Genomic DNA, 21,969 nt, shown 5'->3' with positions numbered 1-21,969 from the left:
TGAGGAGGCCATTTGGATTCATTGTCTTGTTAAAAACAACATTTGAGATGATTTGAACTTTGAAACATTAGGCATTATTGTCATTTAAACAATGTTGAATTGGTAACAGGGGGCCCAAACTGTGCCAAGAAAATATCCACTATAATATTAGAACAGAAGCCTGAACCATTAGATGCTTTAATGTTCGGGTTGCTGAATCCAGAATCTCTCATACAAATGTGACAGAAATTTAGACTTATCAGACCTGGCAATATTTTTTCAATCTTTTCTTGTCCAATTTTGGTGAGCCTATACAAAATATAGCCTCTGGTGCCTGTTCATAGCCAAGTGGCACCCGGTGGGTTTGTGTGCTGCTGTAGTTCATCTGCTTCAAGATTTGAGTGAGCTGTGAGTTCAGAGATGGCTTTCTGTACAGTATACTTGCTGGTTATTTTAGGTTACAGTTACCTTTCCATCAGCTTAAACCTGGCCATTTAGCGTCGTTGAGCCATTTTCATCCAGGAAACGGCCACTCACTGGATATGTTCCTTTTTTCAAACCATTCTCTGTATACCCTAGAGATAGTGTAAAATGATTGTGGTGATGGCCAGGAAGATAGCTGTTTCTGAATTTTTCAGTCCAGCTGCATCAACCTTGCCACATTCAAAGTGACCTAAATCACATTTCAACATCAACACGTCACAGCCACTTTTTTTAGGTAATATCTAGAGATTACAACCACACTTGGTACACACAAAGTGCATTCCTATAATTTGTGGCAATTGAAAAATACATTTTAATGATGTTATTGATGCCGCCAGCTAAGCTTTAAATAGCCTTATCTTCAGAATGTATGTCCTTTTCACAAGTTAAAGCAGCCAGTGAGCTACTGACCTGATCCAGTTAAGCCAGCTAATAAAATAAAACTGTGCTAAAATCACAAGGGTTTCTCTTTTATCTATGTAATCCCTTGCTAAATGTGGTCACACACTCTGAGACGCTTTGGGCAGCCTGTGCTGTACCACTTCTTTTTTACCTTCCAAGGCAGATTAAATAAAAACTGTTAGCTGACAACATTACAGACACAAGGGCCTGGAGTGGCATTATGCACTACAGCTATGTCAAGGGTCAGAGATTAGTACTCAGTAGGTAGGTAATATGCCTTTTATGTACCTCAAGATCAAGACATAAGAACAAACATTGTAGCTTTCTATTTTGTGTTTGTTTAATTGTTTTGTGTTTTTCTCCTAATGTTTACCTGGTGATCCTCTAATAACACAATTATTTTGTAGGCGGTAAACAACATTATTTTAGAGGTATGTTGACAGACCAAAAGGAAGCAAATGGAAGATGTTCATTGTTAAGGTTTACATATATTTTCATGTTCTATTGTAACTGCAGGGCAACTTACAATGATTCATATTTGCTGTGGTCTTTTCAGTTTAACATAGCCTAACGTGTGAATAAACTTTCCAGTTGGATTTGTATCTTTGTGTTCTCATCAAGCTTGACTTGGTAAAAAAGAATATCCAGGGATATTAATTGCAAATAAATTGTATTTCCTGCCAAAAGTGAATTTTCTTTCAAGTGCAGTTATTTATTGCTTTTAAAAACCCAACTACTGGGTATTTGCAATCTGAGCCAGTTCCTTTATTTCAGTATGAATATACTGATTAAATGGTTCCCAGTCAAACAATATCACTAAATTCCTCTGGTTTAGCAGGTATTGGGTTTCCATAACATTTAATATATCAAGACACAAGCCAATTTATACTTGTGTGTTAATTTTTAAGAAAGAGACACACAAAAGTCTATTTATTTAAGTCTATCAAATGTGATTTTTACAGTGATGTACTTATCATTTTAAAATAATAAAACAGTCTAAAATTAGTGCTTTGATATTGTAATGATAGGTTTAATTTATTAATGACGATCACCAATAAGTCAATGATAGACAGCGTGAGAAGGTTATATAAACAGAAACTGTATAAATGTAATTTTATCTTTTATTTTATAAGCCTGAGCTATGGTTGATAAGACATCACATGAATCACTTTAGGAGGAAGTTGATGAGGAAGTTGATGAGATATGTATATTGTCTTTACGTTTTTCTCTTTGTTATATATATATATACCGGTATATATATATATATATATATATATATAGTTTCATCACAGTTGCAAAGTTAAATGATATGTCATTCTGCAGACTTTTCTGCCATTGACAGCAAGCAGGCGTGGTAGTTTAAAATACTTTTACTGATTGATGCATTAAAATGACTTTAATTGTTAATTGTAGAAAACCCTAATCTTTGCACTGTAAAATATATATCAAAGAATCTTAATACCTTTTTATATGTACAACCTGAGCTAACTAGTGGCTAAGTAGGTTTTTTGAATAGTAAATCCTAAAGTGTGAGCATTGCCAGCATTGTGTAGCCAATAATTTACTGGTGGAACAAAAAATGACATGCACATATCAGAAAAAAAAACATGTGTATCTGCTGGCAAGTCCTGTAAAATTATTGCTGGATATAATGATTTGCCTAGTAAGCAATGGAGTTTTAAGAGGTTTGTAAAGAGAATGTAGCTTGTACTAATGTTATCATTCTGGGGTTAGGCTGTGCACACACTACTGCAGTTTTTGTTGCTGGAAACAATGTTTTGTGATGTTTTCCAGTGACAAAACCTGATAGATAAACTAACGAGCGAAGTACACACAGCACCAATTCTATTCTACGGAAAGGGGAGGGGGAGAATGAACGAGCAGCACCCTACTGTGCTCTCCTCCTTTGACTTGTACAGCTGACGTTCCCCAACGGTCATTCATAGATCTGTCCTGATCCATGTTCTGATCCATGAACAACATGGAGAGGCTTCTAATGTGTGTACATATCCTAAAAAACATAGTGGTTGGAGACCTCATGCATATTCATGTCAGCTGCCATTCTGTACAGTCAAAGTCTATGTCAAAGGACCTGTCACTTGAGGGTTACCATGAAATTTAAAAACTTTTGCCTATTTAGGAACGTGGACCTACTTAAAATTTTAAGTAGTCTGTTATTTGCATGTGAGTTCATGTAATCCTGCTGCACTAGTCATGTAATATAATGCCATTTCTTAAAGTCCTTCACATACCTTCAGAGAATTCTACAAAATGCTGTATATGTTAACATAATCTAAATAATTATCTTTTGATAGATTCATTCTTTCTAGGCTATGGAAAGTCAGAATTCATACCATAGTGTGAAACATATCAGATATCAGACATACAAAGGGATTTCAGTGAACCATGATGTTTAAAAGGTTACCTAGAAGGAATACAAATAAACAGAAAAGTGTACTTATGTTTTTATATCACTTGAGGATTAAGGTGATGAAAACAATTCTAAATTGGGATTTCTACATAATCAGATCTAATTTAAGAACATATTTATCTGCCAGGCCTGAACACAAAGCTTACTTATAAGTCACAGAAATCTTTTGTTTCTGAAGGTTAAACTGATGAAAGTTTTGTTTCATTGAGCCATTGCTTTGGGTGTTATTATTTAGTTTGGCCTGTGTTGACTGCATTGAAGAAAATGCATACTCAGTGTGTTCCCCTATTTCTCTTTTAATTTATAGGCAAACGTCAACAATATAGAGATGTGATTCAATTAGAATTTTAAGGTACTCTATTGCTATGGAAAGAATGCTCAGACTTCTAGCAGTTTACCAATTAGGTAAATGATCATGTTTATGACTAATGGTATGCTGGGTGTAGACTTTCTACATTATTGTTGGTTTTGTAATAAGCTCCTAAATCCATGCAACTTTTCTGCAGAATTTGAAATTGGAAATTTATACTGTAAATTTCAAAATGCTGATATTTAATTGATGATTATTAGCCAGTTTCCCCATGAATGTAAAATCGTGATGTAATTTCTATGTAGTATCAGTAAGTTTTACAACAAAATTTTTTTCTATTGTTATGGGATTTGTTAATTTCCATTATATATCAACCCTTATGCTTGAGTAGATTCTTTTTCAGTGCAGCGACATCAGAACAAGCTCAGTTAAGGAATATCATGAATGCCCGGCTGCTGCATTTACCCCCATGTTCAAGGGTTCTACTTAGCATCATTCATGCTTGTCATCTCAAACACCTTTCCTCAACTACAAGGATTGTTTTCTTAAAAGACTGAATTCCTAATATAGAAATTACTCCTTTGTCCAGTCTACTATGATAGCAAGGCATCAACTGTGATGTAAACTTCTTGTTTATTCATTTTAGAATATTTTCCTTTTTAATCAAGTGAATAAACCTTTACAACAAACTAGCTGTAAACTACCTGGTAAATAGAAATATAGTTACATAGTTACATAATAGGTTAGGTTGAAAAAAGAACCAGAACCCCCAGATCCTTTTCCATTACTGACTCCCCCAAATGTATTCCCCCTAGACAGTATGACGCATGCATGTTGTTAGCTCCCAAGTGCATAACTTTACATTTATCTATATTAAATATAATTTGCCACTTGGCTGCCCAATCAAACAGTACATCCAGGTCTGCTTGTAGATTATAGACATCCTGTATGGACTTAATTCCATTACACAGTTTGGTGTCATCTGCAAACACAGAAATGGTACTTTTATTCCCAAACTCTATATCATTATATCATTTATAAATATGTTAAATAGTAGAGGTCCCAGCACTGAACCCTGGGGTACACTACTAATAACCTTAGACCATTCAGAGTATGAATCATTAATTACAACTCTCTGGATGTGATCTTTAAGCCAATTCTCTATCCATTTACAGATTGACTTTTCTAAGCCTATCGACCCTAACTTGCATATTAACCGTCTGTGGGGTACAGTGTCAAATGCTTTAGCAAAGTCCAAGTACACTACATCTACTGCTATTCCACTGTCTACCTGTTTACTTACTTCCTCATAAGAAGTGAATAAATTTGTTTGACAACTTCTGTCTTTCTTGAAGCCATGCTGACTATCACTTATAATATTATTTTCTAGCAGAAACTCCTCTATGTGGCTCTTTATCAAACGCTCTAAGACCTTTCCAATTATGGACGTTAAACTAATGGGTCTGTAGTTACCTGGCAATGACTTTGTTCCCTTTTTGAAGATAGGAACCACATTGGCCTTATCCATCGGTACCTTGCCAGTGACTAAGGAGTCTCTAAAAATTAGAAATAATGGCTTTGAAATAACAGAGCTTAGCTCTTTGAGGACATGTGGATGTAATCCATCAGGTCCTGGCGCTTTGTCAAACTTAACTTTTCCCAGCTTTTTCTCTATCATATCAATTCTGAGCCATTGTGACTCATTTAAGGCAGTGACATTGCTATTATGAATTTACACTTGGGCTCTGTCATTTTCCTTTGTGTACAGCTTACATTAAATTAAATCATATTATGGTCACTGCTACCCAGATTCTCTTTCATTTGCACATTTGTTATAAGCTCTGCATTGTTAGAAAGAACTAGGTCCAGCAGAGTATCAGTTCTATTTGGGGCTTCTATAAACTGTATCATAAAATTATCTTCTATTAAATTCACAAATTTCCTCCCTTTTGCTGTTCCTGTAGTGCCATTACTCCAGTCAATGACAGGGTAGTTGAAATCTCCCATGATCAAAAAACACTTCCACTTTTTGCTGCTTTTTCTATCTGTGCTAGTAGTTGATTTTCTATTTCTTCCTTAGCACTGGGGGGTCTATAGCAGACTCCAATAACTAATTATGTGTTATTCAACCCCACATTCAACTCCACCCATAATGCCTCAACCTCATTGCTTGTTCCATCCCCAATTTCTTCTTTCACATTCACTTTTAAATCACTTCTCACATACGGACAGACACCACCACCATTTTGTTTGACTCTGTCTTTACGAAAGACAGTATACCCAGGAATATTGACAGGTCAGGAATATTGACAGCCCAGTCATGTGAAGAACAGAGCCAGGATTCAGCAATACCAACTAAGTCATAATTCTCTTCACTCATTAAGGCTTCCAGCTCCCCTATCTTGTTTGCTAGACTTCTAGCATTAGTGAACATGCTCCTTAAACTATTGCTGCTTTAACCATCATTGTTTGCCAAATCATTTTGCTTTTCAGTACAACTAGTACTGCACAATCCAATGTTTGTTTGTAACATGGGAAGCTCCTTACAATTATCCATAATCCTCCCCCAAACTATGCCCAATCCACCTTCTACCAGTGTCTGACCCCTGACTAACCTTTCTGCCACCTTATTTAACTGCCCCACCCCCCTCTGTTCTAGTTTAAATATCCCTCCACCATCCCTCTAAATCTTTCCTCTATCACAGCAGATCCCTTTTCATTTAGGTGCAAACCATCTCTGGCATACAGGTTGTACCTCAATGAAAAGTCAGCCCAGTGCTCTATGAACCCAACCTGCCTAAGCTCCCTCTGCCTTTCTTGTGTTGCGCATTCCTGCGCATGGCACAGGCAATATTCCAGAGAACATAGCCTTGGAGGTCCTTTTCTTCAGCTTGAAACCTAGTTCCCTAAACTGTTTTTTAAGGATCCTCCATCTTCCATCTATATTGTCATTGGTTCCAACATAGACCAAGACAGCTGGGTCCTGTCCAGCCCCTCCCAGTAATTTGTCCACTCGGTCCACCACATTCCGAACCCTGGCACCAGGGAGACAGCAAACCATTCGGTTGAAAGGATCCGGGCGACAAACTATTCTATCTGTCCTCCTGATCATAGAATCCTCTATGACTACCAATATGTAATGCTGTGAACAGAAAGTAGACAAGAGGTGGCAGCAAGACAAAAATATGTCTTGTATTTCTATTTTTTCTTGGTCTGTCTTTTTTGTTTGCCCTGAACCAGTAACCTGATTGGTGTCTGACCTAATGAGCTTCTGGACATTTTACATTGTGAGGAAAAGGACAATAGAAGTCTAAAGAGCTCAGTAATCCTCCACCATGGTTCTGGATATGTAGACATAACCCTTTTGATAGCCAATTGTCAGCTCCTAAATAACTGGAATTTTTAACCCTTAAAAAATTTTAAAACAAAAGGCAGCCCCTAGATTTTGCACCCTGAAATTCAGATAAGTGCAGTGATAAATTCCTTTCAATACATTTCTTTTCTCATCCCTTTCATTCACAACTGGTATAGCTGTTCAAAGGCTTCGACTAGCTTCTAGGGGGCTTTGATTTGCCTTTGAGTTGCTTTGAGCAGCTTTTGAATTGCTTTGAGTTGCTTCTGCATTGATGTTGATGTGGAGTAAGTTGGATTTAAACAAATGTGCATGTGCAAAGGTTCTAAGGAAAAGGCCTGTTACCACCTGCTGAGAAAGGAACATTAAAACTGTGAAACTTACATCAGAGTATATTATACTTCATCAATTGTTTAGGTTTAAAAAAAACATATTTTTTCATTCCAAAACAGAAAATGAACACATTTTGGACAATCCAGAAAATCATGTTTTGCAAGTTTCATACAGATGACATCCATGCTATAACTGTAGATGTTGCAGAAGAATACACAAACAAAAGGCAAATTATAAAAAAACTGAAAAATAGAATGCTAATAGCACCATATACTATCAATATCCTTGAAAATCAGGTATGATCACACCTTTACAGACAAACAATACAATCAGTGGCTGCACCTGGTGTCACATAGCAAACACACAATGTAAAAACTTTACATTTTATGAAATCATGTGTAAATGTGGTAAGACCATCATTAAAATTTAATAAAGGCACATTGTAAGGTTCATTGAACTTTTACTTTGGCACAACTACAGAATAGATAATAGAATTTGTATACTTACTGTATTTCAAACAAAACAAGTTAGGGCAAACATATCTGCTAGAATAAAACTAACATTTGTATTCCAACTGTGATTTTTTTTTTGTATGAAAGATAATTATATACGTAGGGGACAAGTACAAGTACTGTCTTCTCTTTGGTGCCTAGAATAGCATCATAATTATGTAACAATTAAGTTAATCTCATATAATCATATACATATGAAAATGTCTGGAATGATAGATGGAATATTGTTGCATTATACCTCATTAAATAAAGCATAGACAGTTACTACATGTGACTGACTTTTGAAATTTGTTATATGAAAATACCGGATATATCCCTCATTCTGACCAATCAGACTTTATCCTTACTTTATTGGATAACAAGACACTGCCAAGCTAACGTTTTGATAAACCAACTCTGGTTGGAGTTTAGGACATTTAGGACTAGACTTGGGATCAATTATTTTTTTCATAGTAATTGTCCATAGTAATTAATTGTATTCTCCTTTTATCTTCCATACTTCATTCAAGAAAGTCCAGTACCAGGGTCTGTACATTTGCTAGTTTTTCTATTTTTTTCTATATATCTAAATATAAGATTGACTTCAATATACATACATTTTTGGGAACAAAATGAGACTTCTATAAAATGGCACATGAAACAAATGGAGCATATAACCTACTGTTGTTTATGATCCTGGTGAGACTTCCAAGATAAGGTTTTTAAGGTGTTTGTAGATTCTGTGTTTCCTCGGTTATTTATTGTCCTGGCCTAAGGTTATTGTAAGTGAGAGTTTGAACCAGCTTTTAATGTTGTCTATGCTGGTAACACGTTTGGTTCTCTCTTGCAATCAATACCTAATTTTTTGGTGCTGTCTATTTGGGTAAAAAAAAGTTGTCAACTAATGCTTGAAGGACTGGGATATGCAGTGGGCAATGCTTTGCTGTTTACCTGCTTAGAGCAACCTCATTCCTAATAACTAATCTTCTCCAATGATGGCTCCAAAGATTTCAATGAGGGGTATTGCAGCAGCCTGGATTCAAGAACAATGCCTTGTACAGATAAGATTACTGATTTTTATTCAATACAACATGAAGGAGTTGTACCTTCAGCCAGTCTGCTGCCAATTTTGTTATTGTTATTGTTGGTCTGGTTATGCTGGCAGTGCAGTTAGGTCCATAAATATATCCCTTCATACAGCCACATTCTAATGAAAAAAGAAACAATATAAGTGGCCAAATTAACAATTTGGTACATTGAAGAAGAATTCACTGATGAACTTAGCAACTCAGCGATGGGAGTGTGAGCGGGTTGTGTCCAACCTTCCCACTCCCCTGAGCCTGCAGTCCGTACGGGGGACATGGTCTGCGGTTCTGGCCGGTGTGCCCCCCCAGCGGGGTCCTTCTCCTGACCCCAATCGGGGGAGCACCGGCCAGAACTACGGACCATCAAACATTTCCACGGACCAGTGGTTGGCGAACACGGCTCCAGAATGTTCCAAAATTAATTTTACCACATTGTCTGTTAAACATAATGGCTGTGTTATAGCATAGGCATGCATGGCTGCCAAAACAACGAGTCACTATTTTATATTCATGACATCACAAAAGCAACAGAGTTGCTAGGACTGTAACGCCGCTTCCGATTAATTCAAATGATACAGTCAAAATGTAAATTAAACTTCATTAGCCATGCTGAAGACAAACCTTGAGGCAGAAAGACCAACAAACAGCAACCGAATGTAACTGCAAGGACCCTGGAAAGAACCCCTCAGGAGTAAACCAAGCATTTGATGATGCCCAATGTTTCAGACTTTAGACCCTGAAAGAAAAATAATTTTCATGAAAGAATTAAAAATCATCACTATATTAATGAACATGTTCTTTGTCCAATTACTCCTTAACCTCTGAAAATGATGGCTATAATTCGGCAATGACTGTTACAATAATTTTGTTAAACCACTTGAATTAAAGCCGGTCTACACTTCCATCATGTCTTGATAACTTATTTTCAAACTTATTGTGGAAGTGTGTGTTGGTTCCCAATATTCTGAAAAATGTACCACTGTCAAAATGTTTAAACATACATATCGAGTATTTAAATAAAAACACAGATGCAGAGGCTATCTTGATAATCACATGGCAAAACACTAAGATAGTTACTTTTCTATGCAAATCTAAACTATTTTTGTGAACAATCATCCTTACTTCCTCACCTTCCATTTCTCTAGTGGACATCTCAATGAGTTACTATTGTGATGTACAGTCTTATGGAGCATAAGAAAGTGAATTTATTAATAATATTTCAGTATTCTTCTTCTTCCTATTATTATTATTATTATTATTATTAATAATAATAATAATAAACAGGATTCATATAGCACCAACATATTTCCTAGCGCTGCACATATTTTGAAGGAAAAGTCAAAATTTTAATTTAAATTCTTATACCTATATCTGTACATTTTTGATCCATGCCTTTTTCTCTGCAGAACACCTTCTCCTATGTTTTTTTCCATTGCTTAGTTCACATTTGTGACACATTGTCTTCTTTAAGAAATAGTACTTAAGAAATATTTATTAAATAAGACTGTCAGTGCTTTAGGAGATTTGGGAAAGAAACATAAGGAAAGAACATGCACACTGTATCGGCCGGAATTACTGCTGGCAGATGTTCTTGTGACTGAAAGTAGATTTAGATGGTGAGTTATAGGACTCTGCTTCTTACTTCCTTATTATGATTGTCAGATCAATACAGCAGTGTTTAGCCGTGAAATCAGGACTTACTGATGTCATTCTTACTTAAGGCATATATGTGAGCCGGACGGTTAAACCTGAACGGCAGCACTATTGTATAGTAAAGCTACCTGTCAGATCAGCAAGCAAGAGAATCCCCATTCACTTGTTTTATTTGCTTACTTTAGATTTTGCATGTTCTTGTAGAAACTAGAAGAGCAAATTAAGTTAATATTATGCAGAATTGTTTGAAAGAATATTGTGAAGCACTTGTACTTGCTCTAGGCTTTGATGCCAAGATTGTCTGTACAAGAAGCTACCTGTTTTATCCCCTTTGGTAGCTGCTTCTCACGCAGAAACTGACTGTATTTTTTTTTTTTTTGCTCTTGGCTGTGTATCAAGTTATTGCTACATCAAGTACATAGCAATAAAATACACAAATGCATTTATAACACACAAGTCATCATTAATCCTAATTACAAAGTTAAAATAATATAGCATTCAGAATGCTTGTGTCACTAATATAATTTTTTTTAGCAAGGTACATTTTAAAGAAGAGTTTATTCAGGATCTATGTATGTGAAATGTGCAAATACTTTTATATCTAAGGTATAATACTCCCTCTCCTGTAGAAAAATACAGTTTGCAAAGCTTTACAGGTTTTAATATTTTTAGCTTTGAATACCACTACTGCAGGAAAAAGACTTTGTTGTCAAAACACCAACACATTACTCTTTCCATTGCATTGCATATATAGTAAATATTTATTGCATTCACGTTCGTGGTGCACAGTTCCCAAATCCACTGACAGCATAAATGTGTATTTTATATAACGTAAAGCTAACACAAAAATGCATAGAATTTGCCATCATAATAGCTCTCACCCCATCACAAAGCTTGCTGCCTAAGACTTACACAGCCGTGTTTATAAAATTGGTGAAAGTATTGGGGGACACATAGCAAGCATGGAACAAGCTCTCCCAACTGCCAATTTCCAATAGTTACTGTTCAAGTACAAACTCATTTTGTAGGTCTTGAAGCCTGTTAAGCTATTCTACAAAACTCAAAACCATAAACAAAATAACAAAACAAAGGCATACCACATAGCATATATGATAAATATTTTAACAATAAAATAATTATTATGATTTGTGTGCTGGGTTTTATTGTTTTTAAAATCATCAGGAGCTACTGCCATGAACACAGGGGGGTTGGTGTAGCAATATCATTGTGTTGCCTATTAAAAATCTCTTATAATGTATGTATTTGTAATAGAAGGCATGCAGTTTTGAATAATATAGCTGATTTAATATAGTTGAGATTTGGTTCAAATAAAGTAAATAAATTCTAAAGGGTTATGAACAAAGTAGTTCTAAGAAACAAACTTTTGGAAAAAAAATCCATAGTTACGTATGAAAGATTAGGTTCTTACTGAAATAAATAAAGTCTTCAAATTTTTATTAAATATATATTGAGTTGGGGCTGAGAGACATGCCCATGTTTAACTTCATGCTTACCATCTTTTTCCATAATTTAGTAAAAGATAATTGGGCAGTTCAGTTACAAAAGTAACTTTTCCCTTTGCTTAGGGATATTTCACTTAGTTTAGTGAATGAGGTGAAGCTTCCCTGGCTTCAACCATTTAATCACGTGCAAGCAAACTCTTATATAGACTCTCTTCTATATAACAATGCATTCTGCTAACTGGTAAATGGGCACATCTGGGTAGACCCTATTTCTCTTTCAGCATGAAGAAAACCTTATTTTTCGCATCCACTCTGATTCCTTTACCTTGCTGGGCAAAAGGAGATCCTGGAACAAGTAAGAGTATTTCACTACAGAGCTCTCCTAATCTGAACTGGAAGTGTGACCACCTGGTTTTCATAAACAATTAAAGAGCATAAGTCATAATGGTGATAAAGTCAGGACAACTAAACTTCTGGAATGGATAATGACATCAGCAATGTCAGCACTGACATCAACATTTGCAAGATTATGGGGTGTGAGTTATAGATACCTGTAAAATCTTTTCAGGTAGAAAAAACATTTTCTATTGTGAGTGTATAAAGCATGCAAACATAACTTCACCTGAGATGGATCAAGGTTCAACTTTTTCAGGTTCATTAACCAGCGTATTTTAGGGAAATGACCTGGTGCTACCTGTAGTTTTTACTTGAACTGGTTGTCTGACTATTGATTATTCGATAGGTATGACCGCAATTCCTATAAAGTACTGGGGAGTGAAGGCTTCTATATCACCTTTGTAAAAATTCTCAAAGGTGAAAAACTAAACTGGAAGTCTCTGAACTGAGGATAATAAACTTGGTGGATGGCCCAGCCTTTAATTCAGCATAGTTCAACATCATATATGGGCATTATCTAGGCCTGTCTGCATGTAAATATGGCTTGCCTAAGAAAGCCCACTCCTCCAAGCTGACATCCACTCATCAAGGCATTTTTATAATTGCAGTAACCTTCAGAAGAGCCAGACCACTGCATCAGGGCTGAGAAGAAGAGTGCTCAGGCAGAAAGTTGTGATGATTTTAAAAAGCAATGTACAGCACTGTGTCGGTCCCTCTTGTCAGACATATCACTGATGCGTATTATTATTATTATTAATATCATTATTATTAATAATAATAATAATATTAATAATAACCATTTCCCAGACAGCCTGTGATGATATACCTTCAGCTTTAGGTTCTTGAATTTAAATACATTTTACGTTTTCAAAAGGTAGAATTTAAAAAAATACAATTCATAGTCTGCTAAGTATAAATCTTGCAGATTTCTGTAATTCTTAGTTAGAAAGAAAGTGACTCCTGTTTTTTTTTTTTTGCTAGCGCAAATATGATTTAAATAACCCTGAAGTGGTTATTGACCTTCCCACCCGTATAAAAAGCATTTCAGTGACTGCAGTCAGATCAAGAACTTGGAAACATAAAGACCCCTTGTTGTGTGTAATGTTCATTTTGGGAATCGCTGTATTGTGACAAAATAAAGGAAAACAATTAACTTCAATAGGAGACGGTTTCTCGACATGTGTAGCAAGTAGACTAATAAAATCTCTTTGAAATCCATATTTTTATAGATGGCTCAAAAATGATTTGTACATCATCCAATAATAATAAAAACATTAGGGCAATAACAGACTGAATTAGGTAAATCGCTGTCAGGATACAAGCTTACTAGCCACTGAAAAAAGTATTTATGTTCATTAATTCAAACAGAACCAAACTGGTTCTTATGTGTTTTAAATGAAAGTGATTTATAGAAGGCCTGTAACAAACTTTATATTTAGTGGTAATAAAATGAAAAATGTATTACAAGTTTTTTGTACTACAGTAACTATGTAGATGAAAATGTATTTTCCATGTTTTTTTTAAGTTGGTGGTGCATTGGGGAAATAAATTTGAGGCAGATATCTATGTTTAAAGTGTATATCCAGCCAAAAACTGTTTGGGATAAACAAGGGAAATTTTTAATCCCATCATGATTTTTTTACTGTCTGTGTTCTATTGGGAATACTTCCTTTACTCTCTGTCCTGAAGACACAACATACTTTTAAAAAAAATATTTTTTAATTTAAGCAAACTCCTTTCTTTTACAACTAGTTTTGCAACACGTATTTGAAGAAATCCCCTCTGTTGTAGCAACAATTTAACATTTTGGATTCTCCCTCCCTCTTTTCATTCCCAGTGACAATTCTTACAAGGACAAAGAAAAAAGGTAAATCTTCCCGGTGGGGGCAAGGAATGCAAAAAAATTTGATTTTAACCTTTTCACACTATGCAGTTCCCTGGCTTGATATGTTGTCTTGTTGTCATGTTCTTTATTATGTTCATATTTTTATTCACTCAATTTTCTCTGCTATAAGTAATAAAGCAAAATCAGTCAAGAATAAAAAAGGGTATTTCCCTATATTAAAATCAGGATATACATGAGAAGATTGTCTTTATATGTGTTGTATGAGAGGGTTAAGGATGGGAAAGATTGTGGCTGATGTTAGTAACTTGTAACTATTAGTAACTTGTGCATTTTAGCATGTGGTACAGTTTAGGAAAAAACTACAAATGTACAAAATTATGTACAAATGTCTGGTAATCGCAATTTTTTTCACTTGCCAATGATTTTTCAATATATTTAGTATATTTCAGGTCTGCTGAATCCAGAAACAACATCAGTGTTATTGAATTGGCTATAGTTCGTGTGATACAGGAATCAGATTAGACGATTTTACCAAAGACAAATGTTAACACAGCATATTATTAACAATCTTTATTTACACCGATGTTTTGCATTTTATATAATAAATGTAGCATTATTTTCATGAAATGTCCATTTGCCTTCCTATTATTCACACATTTTCTTTTTTACAGAAATATGAGTTCTTCAAGAAGTTTTTTAAATGACCCTAATGTGTTTTGCTACATTTGTTGAATTTTTTCAGCAAAAACAGAGAAGAAACATTACAGAATTTGTGAAACAAGCATATCTTGCATATTTTGGTATTAAAGTGGGGGACCACGATAAGTATTGGGCTCTCCATATGGTATGCAAGACTTGTGTAAACTAAAAAGTTTGAAATTTGGTGTACCTATGGTATGGCGAGATCCCAAAAATCATCATAATGATTATTATTTTTCTGCTGTGAATGTAAAAGGTTTCAATCATTACAAGAAAAACAAGTGGGAGTACCCTGATTTGGAATCAGCAAGACGACCTGTGCCGCATGGTGCTGATGTTCCCATACCAGTGTTCAGTACACTCCCTGATATTCCTCTATCCAACATGGAGGACATACAGGGTTTGGTGTGTAATCCAGGAGTTAGCAGTGGAAGTGAATATGAAGGAAGTGTTTCATCAAACCAGCAGTTCTTCCAAGAAGAGCTCAATGATTTAATACGTGACCTAAGTCTGTTAAAACAAGAATCTAAACTTTTAGTTTTCAGGCTAAAAGAAAAGAACTGTCTGAGACTGGAAGTTAAAATAACGGTTTATAGGACAAGAGAGGTGAAGATGGAGACTTAGTGTATTATTATTATTACAGGTTGACAATCAAAAACCTGGCAACCTCTGGACCTGAGGTGTGGCAAATTTTCGAAAATACAGATTTTTTTTTATACTTACCTCCACACACATGCCAGCCTTCCTCTCGCAGCACCCGCGGACATCTGGCACAGTTCCAGGGAGCAGGCAGCAGGGAGGTCTCAACGTGTATTTAGTGTAGTAAGCAGACCTAACAGCTGTTTCTGCAGAACAGCGCCATCAAAACATCAGTGGCCAAACATTTTACTGCAGTTCCTGTATTGAAAATGCGATCTGAAATTCATGCCGGGGAACTGAAAGAACCGGATTATCGGACATTTTACGCAGCACTGTACAATAAATAGAGGTAGCAAATGACAGACAGTTACAGACAGTAACAGGAGCTTACAATCCTTGAGCTGGGGGAAGTCTCACACAATAGGAGGGAAGAGATGGAGTGATGGGAAGTAGTGAGGGTTTTAAAAGACAGAAAAAGACGGGTAGGCAATTCTGAAAAAGTGTGTTTTGAGTGCTTTCTTAAATGAGCAGAAGGTAGGAGCAAGTTGAATAGGACAAGGAAAACCATTCCATAGAATCGGGGCAGCTCTAGAAAAGTCTTGGAGCTGTGCATGTGATGAGGTTATGAGTGAGGAAGTCAGTAGTAGGTCATTGGAAGAGCGAAGTGAGCGGATAGGGAGTATTTTTCCACCAGGTCAGAAAGGTAGGTTGGACAAGAGCTGTGTAGGGATTTGAAGGCAAAGCACAGGAGCTTGAATTTTATTTGAAGCCAATGAAGGGAACTACAAAGAGAGGCAGTGGAAGAGGAGGGTGGGAAGGATCGATGAGTCTGGTTGCAGCATTCATAATAGATTGTAGAGGAGAGAGTCGGGTTAGTGGAATACCACAGAGGAGGAGGTTACAATAATCCAGACGAAGAGCATGTACAAGGAGTTTGGTGGTCTCAGGGGACAGGTAGGGGCGGATTTTGGAGATGTTGTGCAGGTGAAAGTGACAGGACCTGGAAATGTTCTGAATATGGGGGGTAAATGAGAGGACAGAGTAGAAGGTGATGCCAAGACAGCGTGCCTGAGGGGAGGGACGAATGACTGTGTTGTTGACCGTTAGGAATATGTCAGAGGGAGATTTGGAATTTGAGGGGGGGATGATGATGAGTTCGGTTTTATCCATGTTGAGTTCCAGAAATCTGTCCAACATCCATGAGGAGATGGCCAACAGATAGCACGAAACCTTATCGAGGACTGGAGGAGACAGGTCAGGGGTGGACAAATAGATTTGAGTGTCATCAGCATACAGATGGTACTGTAAGCCAAAGGAGGATATGAGACTACCGAGAGAGGAGGTGTGCAGAGAAAAGAGAACTGGTCCAGGGACTGACCCTTGGACAACACCAGCAGGGAGGAGAGTGGGAGAGGAGGAATTACCATTAAAAGAAATTTGAAAACAGCAGTCATACAGGTAGGAAGTAAACCAATAGAGAGCAGTGTCACTGATACCAATGGAGCGCAAGATTTGGTCTAGAAGGGGGTGATGAACAGTGTCAAATGCAGAGGAAAGATCAAGGAGATAAAGGGGGGAAAAAGTTGCCTTGAGATTTGGCTCCAATGAGGTCGTTGGCCACTTTAGTAAGGGCTGTTTTGGAGGAATGGGCAGCTCGAAAGCCAGACTGGATGGGGTCAAGGAGAGAGTTGCTGCCAAGGTAAGTCTTTCGTGTACTGTTGTAACATCCCTGGACTGCTAGCCCATATGGGAGTACCAGAATACCGAGCAGAAGACTGGCGGCTTTTTATGGACAGTTCCACTCGAAGTTTGAAATCTGTTTTACTGCATAATGGCAACTGCTATGCATCAATTCCAATTGGTCACTCAACAAAACTTAAAGAAGAACACCAATGGTCCATATGTGTTGATTTAAAATGGTGAACTTCCAACTTGGACAGTAAAGTGGATACACAAAGTACCCATGTTTCATCTGCTTGTGGGATAGTAGAGCAAGGCAGGATCACTAGAAAAAAGTGAAATGGCCTCAAAGGAAAAACATAAAAAAAGGTGCAGCAAACATCATTAAGGAGCCAATGGTTGACAAAGAAAAAATCATTCTCCCTCCACTACACATAAAGTTAGGATTAATGAAGCACTTTGTTAGAGCTCTGAACAAGGACAGTGATTGCTTCAAATTCATTTGTAGCAGGAATCTTTGATGGACCCCAGATTCGGAAACTGATAAATGATTCAAATTTCACAAGTTACATGACAGATACTGAAGCTTCTGATTGGCACAGCTGTCATGGTTGTCAAGAACTTCTTGGGTAACCAGAAGGCACAAAATTATAAAAATTATAATTTATAATAAATTATAACTGGTACAAAACTTGCTCTTAAACTTTAAAAATGTGGGTGCTACTATGAGCATAAAGGTACACTATCTCCATTTGCCAAAATTTCCAGAAAACCTTGGTGATTTCAGTGAGGAACAAGGGGAGAGGATCAATCAAGATATAAAGGTGATGGAAGAAAGGTATCAGGGCAGATGGGAATCACACATGATGGCAGACTACTGCTGGAGTCTTCAACGTGATTGTCCTGATCATCAGCATAAAAGGATATCATGCAGACTGAGTTTTTCAATGACTTCTTTGTGACTAGTTCTGTAAATATACTGAATATAGAATATATTGGCATTAAGTACAAAAAAAATATTTTGTATACGTAGGCATATCTAGTTTCATTATGCTTAATTTTCATGTTTCATTAGTTTTCTATGAGGTTATTAATAAGTTCATTATTTAAAAAAATTGAGCCAATCTAGCAAAACCAATACCATATTTGGAATCAGTGCATCAAACATAACCTAAAATGACTTTAATCTGTTTGGCAAGAAAATGTTTGTTGACCAGTGTAATCACTCTGGCAAATGGATTGGGAATTAGGTGCTGAATTTTCTAATAATACAATAAGTACAGCATTATCCATTTGTTGTCTGTATCTGCTAGGAGTCAGAAAGAAAGCTGAATCTCCTCTAAGTTTTTCAGCTGTGCGATTGATGTCTTGCTGTTCAAATCTACTTACGTCATAGGCCTTTCAGAATATTTACAAAATAACAAGTAGTGTATAGCCTGCTGACCTAGACCTGATAACTAGGACAGAAAATAAATACAAAAATACATTAAAGCAGAAGTCTGGTATTCCATTACCCATGATCATGGTGACCATTGTGACTTAATTACAACTTAGGTACATTTAAATAAAAAGTTGCAAGCAGGCACATTCTATATTGCAGAAGGTATAGGCAACATCTATTCTGTAAAAAAATAAACTTACCTGCCTGTTCACAGTTATTTAGTACACTCACCCAGTTGCAGGTGCTGGCCTATTTATCTGGTGCCCTTCTGGGTCACCAGGATCTTGATTAGCCAGGTTGAAATGAAATAACTCCAGCGCAGGGGTTAAGTCATTCCCAGCAGCTGGGCATGCTGGGTATGTTGGGATCATACATTAAGCTATGCATGCATAACTCAGTGTACATTGCACACAAGTAGGTAAGTTTAGTTTATTGCAAAATAGACATTGCATGTCTTTCCTCCAACACAGAACCTGCCTGCTTACGTTTTTTTTAGTATAGTTACATGTTAAATACACATCTAAAACACGAAACTATATATGAACATTCCTTCCTGAAAGCAGAGCCACCTCTAAGATTTGTGTATATAAATTTGTAGTAGAGTAAAACTGAAAAAAGATTTTCTGAAGCACAGGTACCAAAAACTAGATTATATGAGTGTGGCATAATCTGTTTTAAATTGTGGCCATGAAATTGTGGCTCTTGGGTGAAGGACTTTCCTGGTGCTTGTCTATTTAAAAAAGAAAATCCACATGTTCTGGGTGTATATGGTTGGGAAGGAATAAGCCAAGGCTGTTTTATATAGTTTTGGTCAATAATTTTAATTCATTATTGATAGAGGGGCAATATTTTGTGCAGTGTTCTATGTCTAACCCTGTTTATGGGCCATAGACCAGTTCCTATTACCAAATTGTGAAAAGGCTACAAAAATATGTTGTTAAAGTGCCTATATATAATTACTAGAACATTTATTTGGGCTTGGAGCTTTTATAGGTTATAAAGCTATAAAAGCTATAAAGTTAAATTTGCCTATATTTTACCTTCCCTGGCTACAAGTATTTTTTATGAAAATTAAAATTAAAAACATATCCTATCCCAATTGTTATGATCAGCATGGATGGGCCCCAGCCCCTAATCTTCACAGTTTCAAATAGGCTAATGTTCTAGACTATGCAATGCAAGTTTACATAGATCATAATACTAGAGGATCTATATTCTAGCAACAGTGACTATCTCTTTCCCCCATTCTGTTCTGTAATATTTCATTATAGAATTATTACATATTGATGATTTTTTTGGATGACATGGCTTTTTATGGAAAAAAAAATGTATTGTGTTTTGTTTAAATCTCATAGTGTGTCTGAAAACATTAGTGTTCTGCAATATTTGATTATTAATGGGAAACAGATATCACATTTATGGTTTCTCTAAATGGTTTTAAATGGCTAGAATATCTCAATTGCTTCCTGCTGTAAACCACATGTTTCTCTACTTGAGAACTGATGTTTAAAATATGTTTGTCTATCATTAGTCCCTAACCCCTATCTCTTTAGAAACATAACATTGTAAAAAGACTTCTTTGTATTCCTTTGTGCTTGATCATTTTAGCAAAAACAAACCACACAAGACCAAAATCAAAATGGGTCAACATGTACATGAGGAATCCAATAATTCCAAAATATTTTCTTTGTTTTTATTATCTTTTAAACTTCATTAGCCAAATCATGTTTTTATATTTTATTACTAAGCAGTGAGTAAATTATAACTCAAAATCTACTGATATAACTTGTATTCTTTTTTTACTGAATTTTTTAAATGAGTCATGTGATGTTTACTAATGTTTATGTTTCTGCTTTATTTAATATATATGTTTATATATATATATATATTTTGTTTCCCCCACCCCCTAGATTGTAAGCTCTTCTGAGCAGGGTCCTCTCCTCCCATGTCACTGTCTGTATTTGTCTGTCATTTGCTACCCCTATTAAATTTAAAGCACTGTGTAATATGTTGGCGCCATAAAAATCCTGGTTATTAATAATAATAATAATAATAATATTTATAATATATTTATATATATATATATATATACACACATTTTTGGGTTGTGAATAATTTCAAAGATGTTAAAGACTAATTGAATAATTGCAAATACCTAGAAGTATTCAGTACAACTGTACTTGCCCTGTATTACCATTTATACAAGTCATATTTTCAGTTCTATTGAGGAGGTCATGTAAATAAGTAGTAAAAAAGTCACATGAAATGCAGTTAAATGTGTCTAACTGCAACTAGCTTTTTCTGACTTGGGTAAATAAAAAAGTTCACTGGAATTCCAGGCAACAAGAAGAACCAATCAGGTAAGTGCTATTGTTATTCAGTAAAACCTGTTTCTGCTAAAATCAAAAGCTTAACAAAATCCTAAAAGTGGAACTAAAGTTCAAAAATAAGATGTTGTAAGCAGGCATGTTATTTATTGCAGAAGGGACAGGCAATGTCCCTTTTGCAATAAAATAAACGTACCTGCCTGTTCACAAATATTTTATGTACACCCACCCAGTTGTAGGTGCTGGCCATTTATCTTGTTCCCTTCTGGATTCAGGATCGTCATGTATCTTGATTAGCCAGGTCAAAATGGCAAGACAGCACAGCCACCCACTCCATATACCTACAGTCTGTGCTGCAGTCAATCATATTCATGGTCTGGAGCTACCCCGGTAAATGCAATGACCCTCTCACAGGTTAGGCTTACAGCAGTAAGCAAAATATGTATCCTTAATTGGCTCAGAATGTTGATCCTTCCTCCCCCAACCACAGTCTGGTGTGCAGGGAATTACAGGAGGCTTATGTGTTTGTTCTATAAAAATGAATTAACCAATTTTAAATGTATATGTCATTGGAATAAACTGTGCTTTTTACCGGCGTCTTTTGTACTCTTTATGAACTTTTTAGACTATTTTCAGTTATTGCTTGCATAACTCTAAAATTATGTTTGTTTTTTAACAATTACCTGCAAAGCAGAAATAAGACTAGAATAGGAAAGTTATGCATTTTATACCAATCAAACTTTATTTCACTGAACAGCGATTTAGTAATTTAACATGTTTTGACATATTGAATAATGAAGCGGGAATAGTTTAAATTACAGGAGGGGAGAGCCCAGGGAAGACCTCAGAAATATCAGAATGCTCATTCATAGTACAACGAGCAGATTGCTGCAAAGTTGCGGCCTTACACTTTAACACTGCTACACAGTACAGGACTATCCACAGAGCAGCTGTGTGGC

Source organism: Pyxicephalus adspersus, chromosome 1, assembly GCF_032062135.1.
Source record: "Pyxicephalus adspersus chromosome 1, UCB_Pads_2.0, whole genome shotgun sequence".
NCBI lineage: Eukaryota > Metazoa > Chordata > Amphibia > Anura > Pyxicephalidae > Pyxicephalus > Pyxicephalus adspersus.
The sequence above is the reverse complement of the archived record's forward strand: the minus strand, read 5'-3'. Positions refer to the sequence as shown.